Source organism: Scyliorhinus torazame, chromosome 8 (assembly GCF_047496885.1).
Source record: "Scyliorhinus torazame isolate Kashiwa2021f chromosome 8, sScyTor2.1, whole genome shotgun sequence".
Classification (NCBI taxonomy): Eukaryota; Metazoa; Chordata; class Chondrichthyes; order Carcharhiniformes; family Scyliorhinidae; genus Scyliorhinus; species Scyliorhinus torazame.
Window position 1 is genome coordinate 22,944,702 of NC_092714.1, and position 16,362 is coordinate 22,961,063.

Sequence of the window (16,362 nt, forward strand, 5' to 3'; positions counted from 1 at the left end):
ACCTTCCAACTTCCTGCCTCGGTTCCCATCCCCCTGCCACATTAGTTTAAACTCTCCCCAACAGCTCTAGCAAATACTCCCCCTAGGACATCGGTTCCAGTCCTGTCCAGGTGCAGACCGTCCGGTTTGTACTGGTCCCACCTCCCCCAGAACCGGTTCCGATGTCCCAGGAATTTGAATCCCTCCCTCTTGCACCATCTCTCGAGCCACGTATTCATCCTCTCTATCCTGACATTCCTACTCTGACTAGCTCGTGGCACTGGTAGCAATCCTGATATTACTACCTTTGAGGTCCTACTTTTTAGTTTAACTCCTAGCTCCCTAAATTCAGCTTGTAGGACCTCGTCCCGTTTTTTACCTATATCGTTGGTGCCTATGTGCACCACGACAGCTGGCTGTTCACCCCCCCCCCCCCCCCCAGAATGTCCTGCAGCCGCTCCGAGACATCCTTGACCCTTGCACCAGGGAGGCAACATACCATCCTGGAGTCTCGATTGCGTCCGCAGAACCGCCTGTCTATTCCCCTTACAATTGAGTCCCCTATCACTATAGCCCTGCCATTCTTCTTCCTTCCCAGCTGCGCAGCAGAGCCAGCCATGGTGCCATGAACCTGGCTGCTGCTGCCTTCCCCTGGTGAGCCATCTCCCTCAACAGTATCCAAAGCGGTATATCTGTTTTGCAGGGAGATGACCGCAGAGGACACCTGCACTGCCTTCCTACTCTTGCTCTGTCTTTTGGTCACCCGTTTTCTATCTCCCTCATTACCTTTCACCTGCGGTGTGACCAACTCGCTAAACGTGCTATCCACGACATCCTCAGCATCGCGGATGCTCCAAAGTGAGTCCATCCGCAGCTCCAGAGCCGTCAAGCGGTCTAACAGGAGCTGCAACTGGACACACTTCTTGCACGTGAAGGAGCCAGGGACAGTGGACATGTCCCTGAGCTCCCACATCGCACACGAGGAGCATGACACGGGTCTGAGATCTCATGCCATGTCTTAAACCTTCGCTTAACTTCAACAACTACAATTTCAACAAAAAAAAGAAAAAATAAATAAGTATACCAATGAAAAGAAACAGAAACACAACTTACCAGTCACTTACCAGGGATAAAAAGCACTTCCTCCCCACCCAGCTTCGAATTCCCACCTAGATTCAAATTCCCAAACTCACTCTTTGCTGTCTCACTCCTGGCTCTGTCTTCTCTCTGGCTCACTGGGAGAACTCCTAGGAGTGAGTTTACAAGTTGCTCTTTTTAAGCTGTCCTGAATTGACTCCCCTCCCCCACCTGCTTTTACATCAAGGTCGATTTAAGTGACTGACACTTAACTGCCAACCAGTTATATGAGTGGGTGGGGCAGCCCTTGTTAACCCACACTGCACAATACTAGCTTAATTTAAATTAATTTAAACTCCTGAAATTTAAAAGGAGCTGCCTTACTGATTTAATTCAATTCAATTCAATTTAATTCAATTCCCACCTAGATTCAAATTCCCAAACTCACTCTTTGCTGTCTCACTCTGGCTGTCTCCTCTCTGGCTCACTGGGAGAACTCCTGGGAGAAATGGTGTAAAGAAACCGGAGCACCCGGAGGAAACCCACGCAGACACGGGGAGAAAGTGCAAGCTCCACACAGACAGTGACCCGAGGCCGGAATTGAACCCTGGACCCTGGAGTTGTGATGCAGCAGTGCTAACCGCTGTGCTATCATGCTGCCCTTCGGTTGATTAATTGTCCACCAACATTTTTTAAAACAGAATTGACAGTGCAGAAGGAGTCCATTTTGCCCATCGAGTCTGCACCGGCCCTTACAAAGACCACCCTACTCAAGCCCATGTATCTACCCTATCCCCGTAACCCAGTAACCCCCACTTAACCTTTTTTGGACACTAAGGGCAATTTATCATGGTCAATCCACCTAACTCGCACATCTTTGGATTGTGGGAGGAAACCGGAGCACCCGGAGGAAACCCACGCAGACACAGGGAGAATGTGCAGACTCCGCACAGACAGTGACCCAGCCAGGAATCGAACCTGGGACCCTGGAGCTGTGAAGCAAATGTGCGAACCACTATGCTACCATGCTGCCCACAGTGCTTCACGACTGACTGTGGCAGAACTGCAGAGCTTAGATCTAATTTGTATGTTGTGGGGTCGCTTAGCTCTGTCTATCATCTCCCGTTTTACTGTTTGATGAATGAGCATGTAATCCTGTGTTGCAGCTTAACCAGGTTGAAAATTCATTTTTAACTATGCTTGGTGTTGTTCCTGGATTGCTCTCCTACACTCTTCATTGAACCAAGGTTGCTCTTTGCCTTGGTGTTAATAGTAGAGTGGTGGACATTCCGGGTTATAAGGTTACAGAATGGGATTGAGTAAAATTCTGCTGCTGTTGTTGGCCCACAGCACCTAAGGTTGTCCAGTCTTGAGTTGCTCGATCTTTTTGAAACCTGTCCCACTTAGCACATTGGTAGTCCACACAGCACGATTGAGGATATCCTCAATGGGAAAATGGGGCTTTATCTCCACAAGGACTGTGTGATGGTCACTCCTATCAATACCGTAATGGACAGATGCACCTATGACAGATGGATTGGTGAGGTCAAGGTCAAGTATAATTTTCCTCCCCACCTGCTGTAGTCCCAGTCTACCCTCAGTTGACTGAGTTCCATCCTCAGTGCTTCCCTGTTGAACACCACTTGGAGGAAGCACTAAGGGTGGCAAGGGCGCAGAATATGCTCTGGGTGGGGAACTTCAATGTCCATCACCAAGAGTGGCTCAGTAGCACCATGACGGCAGGTGGTAGCCAGTAAGAGCTTGCCCATGTGTGACCTGATGCTATTTCAAATAGCAGTTAAGAATCAACCACATTGTTGTGGGTCTGGAATCGCAAGTCGGCCAGACCAGGTAGATTCAACAGATTTCTTCCCTGAGGAGCATGAGTGAACCAGTTCAGTCTTTGCAGCAATCAACAATGGTTTTGTGGTCATCGGTGTCCAGATTTTGTTTTATTAGTTGAATTTAAATTCCCCCTCTTCGGAAACACACCAAGGCTCCTTCAACAGCATCTTTCAAACCCATGACCTCTACCATTTAGAAGGTCAAGAGCATCAGACACGTGGGAACCACACCATCCGCAAGTTATCCTCCAACTCACTCACAATCCTGACTTGGAAATATATCGTTGGTCCTTCACTTGGGGTCCAAATGTTGGAGCCCCCTCTCTACCAGCACTGTGGGTGTACCCACATCACATGGAGTGCAGTGAGGTGCATCGTCTGGGGATAATCCGGTCCCACATCCCATTCGCACTCACGCAGTTTACGGGAAAGGAAGACCAATATGGGAAATCTGGTTGATTATTTTCCCTTCTCCATCCCTGAAGTACTTGGAACCTTTCATTCCCCTGGATGAGAATAACTTGACCCATGCTGCAACCCCTCACTTTCTCCCCCTCTCTCTTTCCCTTCCTCTCAGTTTCACAGGTAGAATTTAAAATACATTTAGTTTTACTGAATAACATAAAAAGTGAAAATACTTATGATTTCAGCAATGCATTTTATGTCTGGTGAAAATGAATGGGGCCCCCCTGCAGCCCTTTTCCTCGCTACCTCCTTTTGACAATAGCATTCCACACACACTGTAAACTTTGGAATATATTTCCTGATTAATGCAGTACTGAAGGTTTAACGTGCTTTTGCCAAATTTCCATCTGTGCATTAATCCCTCCAGCCATTCCGCAGTAGCACCAGAACAGAGCCATTTAGAAAATAAAGGCCATTATACAGACAGGGGCTGGTTTAGCACACTGGGTGACAATAAGCAATTATTATTATTATTACATACTGCAAATACTATATCTTCATATACACAATTGAAAAGGTGAACCAACAAAGGCCGTCAGGTTCTTGTTCCTCGCCCTGCCCAGAGTGCAACCTTTTGCATCAGTCTCCTCCAATGCAAAGTCCTTCTGACCTGGGGTTTTGTCTCAAATGCTAAAAAATGCACAACAATCAGCTCTCTACTTCTTGCTCCTCAAACCCCGTGATATCCCTTCTTATTCTCCATGCCAATTCAAGCCACCTCATGGTCCTTTATAGTTTATATGCCAACTTATGCCACTCTACACCCCAAGGGCCCTCATGTACCTTATGCCAGCCTATGGCCCGCTAGTCAAACTGATGACCCTTGAAAGCCCCCATGTCAACTTAGTTCAATTCATGCCAATCATATGTCTGCACCACTCATTCCCATGGTCCTTTAGAGCCCAATGCTAATTTAATGCCAACTGATGCTAATCCATGATCCCGCACCTTTACCCTTACATCCCATGTCACTTCACCTAGTATCAACCATGGTCAGACCTCAAGAGCCATGCTGAGATTAAATAAAATAAAATTCTAAGGGCCTATTCGCCCTTAAAAAAGCCAATTCAATACATTTAAATTCCCTCATGTACTAATTATTTATGAAATCAACTATTTAATATTCATTGCCCCACATCAAAGACCTTTTAAACCATTTGGAGCTGTCAGTCAATCAGTGAACTTACAAGCCCTCCCACTGTGATCATGAAAAGTTGGCTAGAATTTGACACCCACCCCATGGTGTGGAGGTATATGGTCCAATTATGTGATGTTCCAACATTGACCCTTAAATTCCCGACAGTAACTTCTTCGCAACTTTTCAAATGCAGTTGTAAATCCATTAAGTGCAATGTCAATTAAATTTAAAAGTGTGCGGTGTGTACAAACATGTCAGTGTTAGCTCAATTGGTAGCACTCTTGCCGCTGGGATCAATTGCTACTCCAGAATTTAAGTGCAAAGGTCAAGGCTGATGTTACTGTGTGGCAATGGGGGGCATCACACTGTTGAAGGTGCTGTCTATCAGAGGAGGCATCAGCTACTGGCTTGGGTGAATGTAAAAGATAACAAGGTACTGTTACAAAGAAGAGCAGCGGAGTTATCCCTGGTGCCCCGGCCAATATTTATTCCTCAATCCACCTCATCAAACCAGATTAACTGCTCATTATCACATTGGTGTTTGTGGGAGTTTACTGTGCACCATTTGGCTGCTACATTGCAAGAGTGACAACACGTCAACACCTACTTCATTGCCTGTCAATTGTGTTGGGACATCTGGTGGTCAGGGATATCTTTTCTTTTTAAGTCGTTCCTTTGTCCAAAAATTACTCCTGGCGGCAGGAGGTAGAACATAAGAACAAAAGAACATAAGAACTAGGAGCAGGAGTAGGCCACCTGGCACCTCGAGCCTGCTCCGCCATTCAATGAGATCATGGCTGATCTTTTGTGGACTCAGCTCCACTTTCCGGCCCGAACACCATAACCCTTAATCCCTTTATTCTTCAAAAAACTATCTCTCTTTATCTTAAAAACATTTAATGAAGGAGTCTCTACTGCTTCACTGGGCAAGGAATTCCATAGATTCACAACCCTTTGGGTGAAGAAGTTCCTCCTAAGCTCAGTCCTAAATCTACTTCCCCTTATTTTGAGGCTATGCTCTCTAGTTCTGCTTCACCCGCCAGTGGAAACAACCTGCCCACATCTATCCTATCTATTCCCTTCATAATTTTATATGTTTCTATAAGATCCCCTGCATCTTTCTAAATTCCAACGAGTACAGTCCCAGTCTACTCAACCTCTCCTCGTAATCCAACCCCTTCAGCTCTGGGATTAACCTCGTGAATCTCCTCTGCACACCCTCCAGCGCCATTACCTCCTTTCTCAGGTAAGGAGACCAAAACTGAACACAATACTCCAGGTGTGGCCTCGCTAACACCTTATACAATTGCAGCATAACCTCCCTAGTCTTAAACTCCATCCCTCTAGCAATAAAGGACAAAAGCTCCATTTGCCTTCTTAATCACCTGTTGCACCTGTAAACCAACTTTTTGCAACTCATGCACTAGCACACGCAGGTCTCTCTGCACAGCGGCCTGTTTTAATATTTTATAATTTAAATAATAATCCGTTTTGCTATTATTCCTACCAAAATGGATAACCTCACATTTGTCAACATTGTATTCCATCTACCAGACCCTAGCCCATTCACTTAACCTATCCAAATTCCTCTCAGGCTTCCGGTATCCTCTGCACTTTTTGCTTTACCACTCATCTTAGTGTCGTCTGCAAACTTGGACACATTACACTTGGTCCCCAACTCCAAATCATCTCTGTAAATTGTGAACAGTTGTGGGCCCAACACTGATCCCTGAGGGACACCACAAGCTACTGATTGCCAACCAGAGAAACACCCATTAATCCCCACTCTGTGTGTCTATGTGTGTCTGCGTATGGCTGTGTGCATGTCTGTGTGCGTGTATGAGTGTGGCTATATGCGTGTAATAATAATAATCTTCATTAGTGTAAGAAATAGGCTTACATTAATACTGCAATGAAGTTACTATGAAACTGTGTCTGTGATTCTATTTGTATATGTCTGTGTGTGTCTGAATGTGTGACTCTGTGTGTGTCTATGTGTGTGTCTCTGCATGTGTCTATGTGTCTATGTGCGTGTCTATGTGTGTGTCTGTGTGTGTGTCTGTGTGTGTTTCTCTGTGTGTATATCTGTGTGTGTCTCTGTATGTGTCTATGCCTCAGAGTGTGTGTGTGTCTCTGAATGTGTCTATGCCTCAGAGTGTGTGTGTGTCTCTGTGTATGTCCATGTGTGTGTATCTATGTGTGTGTCTGTGTGTGTGTCTCTGTGTATGTGGCTCTGTGTGTGTGCCTGTGTGTGTGTCTATGTGTGTGCGTGTCTCTGTGTGAGTCGGTGTGTGTGTCTCTGTGTGTGTCTGTGTCTGTGTGTCTTTGTGTGTGCCTCTGTGTGTGGTGGTTGTCAGAACAGTGATGGGTAGCAGGGGATGAAAGTAGACAAGGACTTTGTTCTCCACCTCACCTCACAACCAACCCCAAAAAGTACTTCCCAGATTTTTTTGCCACCCCATTGCCTGCCCTGGGGAATCTGGGGCTGGTGACCACATTCCAGCTGGAACACATTAGTTCCTTCTATGGGAATTTGCAACATCAGCAACCACAGCCATGTAATACATACCGCAGAGCTCAGTATAAACAATAGGTCACGTGGCGCGGGACCTAGAGAGTTAGCAATAATGGAAACAAATTGAACTTTGTACAGTCAGAGGCGACAAAGGCTAAAAGAAATTGCTCGCTCCAATTTTTTCCCCCCTTTCTGAGGCTTTTGATCAGCAACAGTTCCCAAGGACACAGCTCCACCAGTGCCCAACTCAAGCATCCATTATTGACGCAAGCACACCTATTAGGCAGTGGCGGTTTTAAGGGGCCATGGGCCACAGGATTCATTCCAGCAGGTGCGTGGGCACAGCCACAAGCCAATTCTAAACAACGATGGCAACACAAGTTTGGTTCATTTTGAGCATCAAAGAAATCAGAATCATAGAATCCCTACAGTGCAGAAGGAGGCTATTTGGCCCATCGAGTCTGCACCGACCCTCTGAAAGAGCACCCGACCTAGGCCCACCTCCCACCCTGCCCTCCCCAAGCCTTAGCCCCGTAACCTAACCTCCACATTTTTTGGACACTAAGGGGCAATTCGGCATGCCCAATCCACCTAGCCTGCACATCGCTGGACTGTGGCAGGTAACTGGAGCCCCAGAGGAGACCCACGCAGACACGGGGAGAACGCGCAAACTCCACACAGACAGTCACCCAAGGCTGGAACCGAACACGGATCCCTGGTGCTGTGAGGCAGCAGTGCTAACCACCGTGTCGAGGCTTTGGTCTTTGCCCCCATTGGATCGGTTCATTGAATCACTTGTTTGCGCAAGCCGCGGAGATTCTTCCACCGACATCTCCTGGAATATGTTCAGGTGAGTTGGCAATCCTAATGAGGAACAGCAGGAAAGCTTGCCACAATCCTCTCCAACCCGAAGTTAATCAGGGCAGGGGTGGGATGACGGTGGGTCCCCTCATGTTTAACTCCTCATGTTTCTCCAGGGCCATATTTTTATCTTTCAAAGAGCTTCTCATTGCAGCGGGTTTTTGAGTGTCTTTTCTGCCTGGCTGCACTTCTAGTTGAATTGTTTCAACTCAACATTGATATGAACCTTTTCCTGTGGGACAGCTTCATTTTGATTTTGAGGGACCGGTTGCTCTTGGGTTACATCAGATAACTTTCCTGCTCTGAAAAGGGCACCAAATAATCATAGAATTTACAGTGCAGAAGGAGGCTATTCGGCCCATCGAGTCTGCACCGGCTCTTGGAAAGAGCACCCTACCCAAGGTCAACACCTCCACCCTATTCCCATAACCCAGTAACCCCACCCAACACTAAGGGCAGTTGTGGACATTAAGGGCAATTTATCATGGCCAGTCCACCTAACCTGCACATCTTTGGACTGTGGGAGGAAACCGGAGCACCCGGAGAAACCCACGCACACACGGAGAGAACGTGCAGACTCCGCACAGACAGCGACCCAAGCCGGTAATCGAATCTGGGACCCTGGAGCTGTGAAGCAATTGTGCTAACCACTATGCTACCGTGCTGCCCAAATAAGCTGACTTCAAGGCAGCAACCTTGTTTATTTAAAAAAAAAACTATACACTGCAATCTCAAAGCGCCACGTAATGTGGAAAAATGTGAATTTTCCAAGCAAATTTCCACCTACCATCCCCATACCCCCCAATCCCACTTACCAAATCCCCCCCCCCCCCCCGCCCCCCCCCCCCCCCCCTCTGGTGAATACTACCAATGCCTTGGTCAAGTAGCTGGATTTTAACTTCAGCCTCAAACAAAGAGAGAGGGAAACACAGAGAAGTTGAGTTGGGAGGGCGGTTGGGGGGGGGGGGGGGAGGAAGGAGGTTGGTGGGGGGGGAGGAATTCCAAAGCATAGAGTCCAGGTTGCCGAGGACGTAGCCATCAATGGTGGAACAAAATAAACTGGGATTGTACAAGAGACCAGAGCCGGAGGGACCATATCAATGAACATCTAGAGAAGTTTTAGCTGTCGTGCCAAGAATACATTAATATATGCTTCAGCCTGAAAACCTCTCTGAACGAATACACTATTGGACTTTAGATTCTGGACTCAAGTGAAAAAGTTAACTTTATTTTGTCAGTGGACTTTTCTCTGTATTTCTTTTTTTCCATTTTATCTTTTCTATTGTACGAATGCCTGTAGCGGACAGGGGGCTGGGGGGGGGGAGTGGGGAGCGACTTTGCGGTTGTACTCTATCTCGGGTTTGCTCTCCAGTGGTTAGCACTGTTCCTTCACAGCTCCACGATCTCAGGTTCGATTTCCAGCTTGGGTCACTGACTGTGCGGAGTCCGCACGTACTCCTCGTGTCTGCGTGGGTTTCCGCCGGGTGCTCCGGTTTCCTCCCCCAAGTCCCGAAAGACGGGCTTGTTAGGTGAATTGGACATTCTGAATTCTCCCTGGGTACCCGAACAGGCGCTGGAGTGTGGCGGCCAGGGGATTTTCACAGTAATTTCATTGCAGTGTTAATGTAAGCCGACTTGTGACAATAAAGATTATTATTAAATTAAGATGATTGGATCACTGCAAAACTGAAGGGTTGTGGAAATATACCACCACTCATAACGAGAGTAATCAAAAACACCTTTCTATTTATGGGATAGGTAGTGAGAGAAGAAATCAGGGCTGGTTTAAATTAACTCCTGTCTGCAACACAGAAAAGAAACAAACAATTTGGCCCAAACTTCTTATAGTGGTGCTTGGTATATTTTAGAAATTCAGTAAACACTTTCTAGGGTGAGGATCCAGGCATAAGCAGCATCCTTTTGTGAAAACCAAAACACTTCAGGCGTGGGTTTTGCAAATTCACGTCCTCGTTTGGCATTATTTTAACCCAGGCTGACCTGCAGAACCCACAAACATTTTAATTCAATCCAGACCATAATGGCGGGCTGTGGGGGGTGGAGGGGGGCTTCATTAAAAACCATACAAGGATCATTTAAAAAGAAGCAAGAATTAAGGGGCGCCACTCTCATGTAAAACTATTTGACCGGAGTTTAATCATCCCTTTGCATGTGAATCTTCATGAAAATGTATTATCTATCACTGCTCCATTGTGACAACTGAGAGCTGTTTCTCTCTGAAAAGACAGACATGTTGTCAAAACCTTGGGCGAAATTCTCCGGAAACGGCGCGATGTCCGCCATCTGGCGCCCAAAACGGCGCAAATCAGATGGATATCGCGCCACCCCAAATGTACGGAATGCTCCGCATCTTTGGGGGCCAAGCCCCAACATTGAGGGGCTAGGTCGGCGCCGGACGAATTTCCGCCCCGCCAACTGGCGGAAAAGGCCTTTGGTGCCCCGCCAGCTGGCGCGGAAATGACATCTCCGGGCGGCGCATGCGCGGGAGCGCAGTGGAGGGAGTCTCTTCTGCCTCCGCCATGGTGGAGACCGTGGCGAAGGCGGAAGGGAAAGAGTGCCCCCACGGCACAGGCCCGCCCGCGGATCGGTGGGCCCCGATCGCGGGCCAGGCCACCGTGGGGGCACCCCCCGGGGCCAGATCGCCCCACGACCCCCCCAGGACCCCGGAGCCCGCCCGCGCTGCCTTGTCCCGCCGGTAAGGTAGGTGATTTAATTTACGCCGGCGGAACAGGCATTTTAGCGGCGGGACTTCGGCCCATCCGGGCCGGAGAATCGAGCAGGGGGGTCCGCCAACCGGCGCGGCGCGATTCCCGCCCCCACCGAATATCCGGTGCCGGCGACTTTGGCAACCGGCGGGGGCGGGATTCACGTCAGCCCTTGGCGATTCTCCGACCCGGCAGGGGGTCGGAGAATTTCGCCCCTTTTGTCTCAGACTCAGTGGGACAAACACAAGAGGCGGGATTCTCCGACCCCCACCCCGCCGGGACTCACCCAAGGAAGGAGCTGCGCTCCGAACGCTAGTGATTCGAAACAAACCTGTTGGACTTTAACCTGGTGTCAGACTTCTTGCCATAATGTTCAAGGCTACAGGCCAAATGCTGGCAAATGGGATTAGAGCAGGGTAGGTCGAGGTTTTTCATGTGTCGGTGCAGACTCGATAGTTCCGAGGGCCTTTTCCGCACTGTAGTTTCTGTGACAAAAAGCTTCAGCAACTTGTCTCTCTTTACAGTGATATACAAGTTCTGTCCGACCAAATGAATGTTTTCTCTCTCTTTGTTCACACTTCCTCAAAAAATGCAATAATTGCATCCAACAGTTGTGTTTCTGTGGGCTGTGTCTCTTTATTGCAGGTGTAACTGTACACATGTGTGTGTGGGGGGTGGGGGGGGGGGGGTGATTTTACCCTCTTTAATAGGTGGGAACAGAGATGGGGATGACCATGGCGGAGGAGGCAGTGGAAAGGCAACAATTATACTTCCAATTCTGTTTCTGCCCTTCTGCGATTTTACCAACATTGATTTTGGTGGGGCATAAACCTTACACAAGACATTTGCAAGAACCTTGTTAATAAATGCTGCCTGGGGGCCCATAAAATACACTTGCCTGGATGAGTGCAGCTGCAACAACACTCAAGAAGCTCAACACCATCCAGGACAAAGCAGCCCCGCTTGATTGCTCCCCTTCCACAAACATTCACTCCCTCCACCACCGCCGAACAGTGGCAGCGTGTGTACCATCTCCAAGATGCACTGCAGTACCTCACCAAGGTTCCTTAGGCGGCACCTTCGAAACCCACAATCACTACCATCTAGAAGGACAAGAGCAGCAGATACCTGGGAACCTCACCATCTGGAGGTTCCCCTCCAAGTCACTCACCATCCTGACTAGGAAATATATCCCCGTTCCTTCGCTGTCGCTGGGGCGTCATCCTGGAACTCCCTACCTCACAGCACTGTGGGTGTACCTACACCTCAGGGACTGCAGCGGTTCAAGAAGACAGCTCACCGCCACCTTCTGAAGGGCAACTATGGATGGACAGTAAATGTTGACCTAAGCAGTGATGCCCACATCCCATAAATGAATTAACAAAATTTAAAAACAGGAGGCACTGGTGAAAATTAAATGGCCTCCTGGGCTTATGACCACCTTGCCAGTTCAAGAAGCCAATGAAACTCACTGAGTTAAGGAATGAAAGACCTTTCATCTGGAGTCACGGAGGAACAAGAGGACATTTTGAACTTTTGGAAAGGAAAGTTTATCCAGAGCCCTAGGTTACCCTTCCCCTGGTCCCTAACTGTGAGGCCTCTTCATCAGTACTCAGTTTTTCCTGACCTTGGCAGACTCTGGGTTTGCGGAGGTTTGTTCCTTCTGCACCCATCCCACTGGGTCGGTTAACTCCACTTGCTAGATGTCGAGCATATGGCTCAGGATAACGCCAACAGTTCAGCTTCAATTCCTGTCTTGGCTGAGGTAGACTTGATCTCCTTGCCTGCCCCACTCCTAATGCAGAGGGGTGATCTTTAAGCTGTATAAACAGTTGCTCCTGCCTCTCTCTCTCAAATAGAGAGATGGCTACTGTCCCTGTGGCCAACGGATAATTACCTACCCCTTCAACTCACCGTCCCACCAACCAGCTGCACCTCTCCGTCATATCTGATCTGTGGCCAAACTCTGCTGTTAGGATGGCCTCGTCCTCCCGCTCGCTTCCCCATGAGGTAAAATCACCCTCAATTATGCAGGAATTTCTCCCCACCTTTATGTCCTGATTGAAGAGTGAAATTTATTTTAACATCTCTGAAGTTCCCATTGCTCAGTCGCTTGTATTCTGATATTTGAATCAAGAGCTTATTCAGTTCAAGGCTCACTCCAGAATCTTGAGCCCAAAATCTAGGCCAACATTACAGCGAAGGACAGAGGGACAAACATAAAGTCAAAAGCTCATAGAGCCATCGAAGTCTACAGCGCAGTCCGTGTCTACGCCGGTCAAAACAAAACACCTTAGTATTCTATTCCCATTTTTGAGCCCATAACCTTGTATGCCTTAGCACCACAAGTGCACATCTAAATACTTCTTAAATATTATGAGGGTCTCTGCTTCCACCACCCTTCAGCGAGTTCCAGACTCCCACCACCCTCTGGGTGAACATGTGTTTCCTCACATCCCCTCGAAACCTCCTGCCCCTTACCTTCAATCTATTTCCCCTGCTCATTGATCCCTCCCCCAAGGGGAAAAGTTTATTTCTGTCTACTCTCTCTAAGCCCATGCTAATTTCGTACATCGCAATCATGCCCTCCCTCACTCTTCTTTGCTCCAAGAAAAACAAACCCTAATCTATCCAATATCTCTTCATTGCTAAAACTTTCCAGCCAAGGCAACATCCTTTTAAATCTCCTCTGCACCCTTTCCAGTGCTATCACATCCCTCCAATAATGTGAATTCCAGAACTGTGGCCAATACTCTAGCTGTGGCCTAAGCAACATTTTATACAGTTCCAGCATAATCTCCCTGCTTTTAAACGCTATGCCTCAGCTAATAAATGCAAGTGTACCATAGAGCTATCTACCTGCCCTGATGACTTAAGGGCCAGTGTACATGCACACCAAGGTCCCTCTGGTCCTCGGTGCTTCCCAGTGTCCTGCCGTTTATCATGCATTTCCTTGCCTTGTTTGTCCCGCCCAGGTGCATCATCTCAAACTTATCCGGATTGAATTCAATTTGCCACTGGCCAGCCCATCTGACCGTCTATATCCTCCTGTGATCGAAGGCTATTCTCCTCACTATTTACCACCCCACCAATTTTCGTTTAATCCGCAAACTTCCTGATCAACCCTCCTACATTCATGTCTAAATAATTTATATAAATGACAAACAGCAAGGGCACTGATGTACCATCAATGACCACGAGACAAAAATGGTGAAACAATCAAGGCTTTATTGCACAAGATGTTGAGCTTCCTGCAGCTGGAACCAGAATTGGAGCAGTGCAGGAGAGTGTACACTTTTATACAGCGCCTGCTGGGAGGAGCCAGCAGGCTGGGATTTACTGTATTACCTGTAGTACAGTGGCAATACCGTAATACGCGTAGTATGTTACCAGTGGTGTTTACCACATTCACCCCCTGTTTAAAAGTCCAGCGGGGGTGGTGTGGGCGCCGTTGTGGTCACCTGCGACTCCAGGAGCATACTGTACTCTACTTCATCACCCAATAGTGGATCCGGTAAGGGGACGGATGCTGCGGGGGTGGGGGCCGCGGTGAGGTTCGCTGGTGGGAGGATGGGCGGCGCAGGGGCGAGGTAGGCAGCTGGAGGGGGAAGGGACGGTACCAGGTTGGGGGTGGAGATGGTTGTGAGTGGGGGCCCAGCTGGTGCCAGGTCCCAGAGGGAGACTGTGTCCTGTCGCCCGTCGGGGTGTGCCACATAGGTGTACTGTGGGTTCGCATGGAGGAGGAGGACTTTGTCGACCAGAAGATCCGATTTCTGAGTCCTCACATGCTTCCGTAGGAGGACAGGCCCAGGAACTGTCAGCCAGGTTGGGAGCGAGACCCCGGAGGTGGACTTCCTAGGGAAGGCAAAGACACGTTCGTAAGGGGTCTCATTAGTAGCAGTGCACAGAAGTGACCGGATTGAGTGGAGCGCATCGGGGAGGACCTCCTGCCAGCAGGAGACCGGGAAATTCCTTGACCAAAGGGCCAGCAGGACGGCCTTCCAGACCGTCCCGTTCTCCCTCTCCGCCTGTCCGTTTCCCCGGGGGTTGTAGCTGGTCATCCTGATCAAGGCGATGCCCTTGCTGAGCAGGAATTTACGCAGCTCATCACTCATGAAGAGGATCCCTGATCGCTATGGATGTAGGTGGGGAAACCGAACAAAGTGAAGATGCTGTACAGGGCCTTGATGACCGTGGCAGAAATCATGTTGGGGCATGGGACAGCGAAAGGGAAACGGGAGTACTCATCAATTACATTGAGAAAGTGCACGTTGCGGTCGGTGGAGGGGAGGGGCCCTTTGAAGTCCATGCTGAGGCGCTCAAAGGGGCAGGAGGCCTTCACCAGGCGCGCTCTATCTGGCCGGTAGATGTGCGGCTTGCACTCCGCGCAGACTGGGCAGTCGCTGGTCATGGTCCTGACCTCATCGATGGAGTAGGACAGGTTGCGGGCCTTGATAAAATGGAAGAACTGGCTGACAGAGGTCATTAAGGAGAGCCCGAAGTCGGTGCACTTGTGCGCTGGCACATGTACTGCGGGATAGGGCATCTGGGGGCTCATTGAGCTTCCCCGGGCGATACAAGATCTCATAGTTGTAGGTGGAGAGCTCGATCCTCCACCTCAAGATCTTGTCATTCTTGATTTTACCCCGCTGTGTATTGCTAAACATGGAAGCAACTGACCGTTGGTCAGTGAGGAGAATGAATCTCCTGCCGGCCAGGTAATGCCACCAATGCCGCTACCACAATGGCTTGCGCCTCCTTTTCTGACAGAGGAGTGCCGAATTTCAGAGGCATGGAGAGTGGGGGAAAAGAAAGCCACGGGCCTTCCCGCCTGGTTGAGGGTGGCGGCGAAAGCCAGGTCCGATGCATCGCTCTCCACCTGAAAGGGGGAGGGACTCGTCGACTGCGTGCATCGTGGCCTTGGCAATGTCCACCTTGATGTGGTTGAAAGCCCCAGCGGCCTCAACTGTCAGGGGAAAAACTGAGGACTTGATGAGTGGGGCGGGCCTTGTCCACCTAATTAGGGCTTCTGTGGATGCTCCGAGGTATCCTTCAAAGCAGGCTAGCCAGTGCTCAAAGGTGGCTGTGGCGTCGGCTGTGTGAGGTTCAGCTCCAGGTGATCAGGCTTGATTAAGACGTTCATTTCTAAAAATCTTGTGCAATAAATTGATGTACCATCAATGACCACGAGACGAAAATGGTGAAACAATTGATGCTTTATTGCCCCAGGCTGGGATTTACTGTATTACCTGTAGTACAGTGGCAGTGCCGTAATACACGTAGTATGTTACCAGTGGTGTTTACCACAGGCACCAACTCTGATCCCTGTGGGACCCCACTGGACACAGGCTTCCAGTCAGAAAAACAGCCCTCGACCATCACCCTCTGCTTCCTGACTCAGCCAATTCTGGATCCAATTTGCAAAATTTCCCTGGATCCCATGGACTCTTACCTTTGTTATCTCGCCCATGTGGGATGTTAGCAAAAGTTCTGGAAGAGATCATAGAATCCATACAGTTCAGAAGGAGGCCATTTGACCCATTGAGTCTGCACTGACCCTCTGAAAGAGCATTTCACATCGGCCCTGTCCCCTGCCCTGTCTCCGTAACCCCGCCTAACCTTTGGACATCAAGAGGCAATTAAGCACGGCCAAATCACCAAACCTGATGCTAAAAGAAGACCATATCTGCCCTCCAAGGCGCTATTCAAAGAAACACAGGGCTCTTCTCAGTGCCTGGCTAATATTTTCCTTTCAACTAA